This window comes from Nicotiana tabacum, chromosome 2 (genome assembly GCF_000715075.1).
Source record: "Nicotiana tabacum cultivar K326 chromosome 2, ASM71507v2, whole genome shotgun sequence".
Taxonomy (NCBI): domain Eukaryota; kingdom Viridiplantae; phylum Streptophyta; class Magnoliopsida; order Solanales; family Solanaceae; genus Nicotiana; species Nicotiana tabacum.
The window spans coordinates 91,993,027-91,997,035 of NC_134081.1; positions in this window are offsets into that span (position 1 = coordinate 91,993,027).

Consider the following 4,009-nt stretch of genomic DNA (forward strand, 5'->3'; position numbering starts at 1 on the left):
ACACAATCTATTCCATATGAAAAATGGAAAGGAAGGAAGCCCAACTTGAATTATTTTAAAGTGTGGGGGTGTTTGGCAAAAGTGCAAGTTCCTAAACCCAAAAGGGTAAAGATAGGACCGAAAACCGTTGATTGTGTTTTCATAGGATATGCAACAAATAGTAAAGCATATCGATTTCTGGTTCATATATCAGAAAATCCCGACATTCATAATAATACGGTTATAGAATCAGATAATGCTGAGTTTTTTGAAAATATATATCCGTATAAAAAGGAATGTGAGTCATTTGGTGAAGGATCTAAACGACCTCGGGAAGAAACAAAAGAAAGTATATGTAATCAGGAGGATCCAAGACGTAGTAAACGTCAAAGAACGTTTACTTCATTTGGACCAGATTTTGTGACTTTCTTATTGGAGAATGAGCCTCAAACATTTAAAGAAACTATGACTTCTTCGGAATCATTGTTTTGGAAAGAGGCAGTCAATAGTGAAATAGAATCCATATTGAACAACCATACATGAAAATTGATTGATCTTCCTCCTGGAAATAAACCTTTAGGTTCTAAATGGATTTTTAAGAGAAAAATCAAAGATGATGGCACTATTGATAAATTCAAGGCAAGACTCGTAGTCAAAGGGTATAAACAACGAGAAGGTCTAGACTACTTTGATACATACTCTCCAGTTACAAGAATTACGTCCATATGGATGTTAGTAGCATTAGCTGCAGTGTATGGTCTTGAAATTCATCAAATGGATGTTAAGACGGCCTTTTTAAATGGAGAGTTGGAGGAAGAAATTTACATGGAATAACCTGAAGGGTTTGTGGTTCCAGGTAAAGAAAAGAAGGTATGTAGACTTGTTAAGTCTCTTTACGGACTAAAACAAGCACCCAAACAATGGCATGCGAAATTTGACCAAACAATATTGTCAAATGGTTTTAAGATAAATGAATGTGATAAATATGTGTACATTAAAAATGTTCCAAATCACATAGTCATTGTTTGCCTATATGTGGATGGTATGCTGATAATGAGTAATGACATTGCCAACATAAATGCTACTAAGCGTATGCTCAATAGCAAGTTTGATATGAAAGACTTGGGAGTTGCTGATTTAATTCTGGGAATTAAGATCCATAAGACTCCTCAAGGTCTGGCATTGTCACAATCTCATTATATTAAGACAATACTTGAAAAATTCAAGCACTTGGGCTTTAAAGTTGCAAAGACTCCAATTGACGTGAATCTTGCATTAGCAAAGAATAAAGGCCAAAGCATATCACAATTGGATTATGCTCGTGTGTTGGGATGCTTAATGTATATCATGAATTGTACACGACCAGATATAGCTTGTGGTATAAGTAAACTGAGTCGATATACGAGCAATCCAGGCCAATCTCATTGGATGGCAATGAAACGAGTTTTGGGATATTTAGAACATACCCAGAACTTTGACTTGCACTACAGTAAATTCTCTGCGGTGATTGAGGGATACTGTGATGCAAATTGGATCACCGGTTCAACTGATTCTAAGTCCACGAGTGGATATGTATTCACTATTGGTGGAGGAGCGGTATCTTGGAAGTCGTCCAAACAAACATGTATTGCCCGCTCTACAATAGAGGCTGAATTCATAGCCTTAGATAAAGCCGGTGAAGAAGCTGAATGGCTCCGGAATTTCTTGAAAGACATTCCATTTTGGCCCAAACCGTTGGCACCAATATGCATACATTGTGATAGTCAAGCGGCAATTGAAAGGGCTGGGAGCGTTATGTATAACGGCAAATCTCGTCATATACGACGAAGACATAAAACCGTTAGGCAATTACTCTCTAGAGGAATTATCACGATTGACTATGTAAAGTCAAGTGATAATGTGTCGGATCCACTTACAAAAGGCCTAACTAGAGAGGTAGTTGAGAAATCATCAAGGGGAATGGGGCTATGGCCGAGAACAAGTCATTGTGGCGGTAACTCTACCTAGAAGACTGGAGATCCCAAGATCTAGGTTCAAAGAGATCAAACAAAGTCATTAATGACGGTTCAACATTGCCAAATAAAATTTTAGTCCGTTCTCGTGACGAGACAATATTCAGTACCAAGGATAAAGTATTAAGGCTTTTTAATGATTTCTAAATTTGATACGGGGTATATCAAATAGTGTATCTGCAGGATGACACGTTTAGAAATCACCTATGTAAGTGTGAAGTGTTAGCCGCTTCAAGGAGAACTTTGTAAGGCCAGTTCTCTACGCACTTATGAAACCAGGCGGTGTTCATGGCTGAAACGAACACAACAATGAGAACCAAAGACGGTTAAGGGTTGATTGTGTGACTTATGGTTGTCTAGGTATACACCAAAGATCGACGGTTCAAAGATATCAAATCTACCGATTGACCGAGTATATCCGACATAAGTTCACTACGGAAAGTTCAAAGGGAAACCTACTTATCCAGATGCGATTAATCCTTGCTTGTAAATCACACAGTTTTTTCATGCATACTTCCATGATATAGCCATTCCCCATTCATGTGGGGGATTGTTGAGGTTTTATTTTTAAGATGAAATAGTCTTAAAATGAGGGTGAATGGGAAATGGAGGGAAAATGAAATTTTTGAGTAAAATTTTAAGTTTTCCCCTCTTGACAATGAGACATTATCCCATATTGGAAGAGGAAAAGATTTTTGGTGGGTATATATATAATTGCTCTTCTTGTAGCTCTTAAAGAGTTAAGAAGAAAGCAAGCCTCGCGCCGTCGTCGTCGCTCGCTCGCTCGGCTCGGCTTCGGCTACGGCTACGGCTTCGGCTTCGGCTTCGGATTCGGATTTGGTCAAATAATTGATTGATTAATTTTTTGAACCAAATTTATTTGTTAATAGTAAATATTAACGTAAGATTATCCGCATTTGTAACGGATATTTTCCAATCCGTATATTGACCACAAGGCAGCCGCCTAATGCTCTTCCCACCATGAATGTGCTTGCTCCACAAACAAGCTAATGCTTGCTCCACCATGGAGGGTGGACGATTGTTCTACTTCAACACTGGCTACTATATATATGTGCAGCAGCTATTGAAGAAAGACACACACAATATACAAGACTGAAATCGCTCAACAGATTTGGCTATATATTGCACTCCTTCCTCTCAGCATTTCCATACGATTTTCTGAGTTTTTACTCCTTCGTTGTGCATTGTTTTAACTTCAAACAAAGCAACTGTAAGTGTGATTTGCTACCGAACTTTGTGTTCGTTAAAACACTGGGGTTTGAAGTATCATTACACCAGTGTGTTATTCGTTCTATCCTGGGAGGAAATAATCCATAACCTTGGGTACTAGGAGGGGATTAAATTCCTTAAGGAAACACTGTGAATTCAGTGGGCTCGAATTAATTACTGTTTCATTACGATAACTTTTATTTTGCAGAATTATTATTTACAAATACAACAATTTTGGCGGGAATAACAAGAAATATCAACAAGAATTTGTAAGCACTATCAACTATGTATCCAAGCAATTACCATATGTTCTAACAATCTAAACGTAAAGATAACAATTCTCCAGGTGTGAAATTATGAGTGATATATAGAATTATTTCATCATTATCTGCAATTCCATCCGTCCACATATTAATTGAGATTCGTTTATTTGTTTTAGATCAGATCGATAATAGAAAAATAACTCTCGTTTGGTTCTGAAAAATACTTCATGACCATACATTCCTTTTCACATCAGTACTTATCAGGTTCTGACTAATGGTAGATGGTTCTAGTAGCAAGCCATACATCATCACTATTATTTTTGGCGGAATATATACATTTGACAATCCCTTAAATTTGCTAATATATTAAATTTTGACTCTCGAACTAAAGATTGTTATATTTGAACACTTGAACACAAGATAAAGTATTTATATTAGACACTTTCCGCTCAAACTTTGGAAATACTTCTATGCGTAAACCATTAACAAGATAGCTCAGTTAAAAAAGAACCCAATTAACTAAAA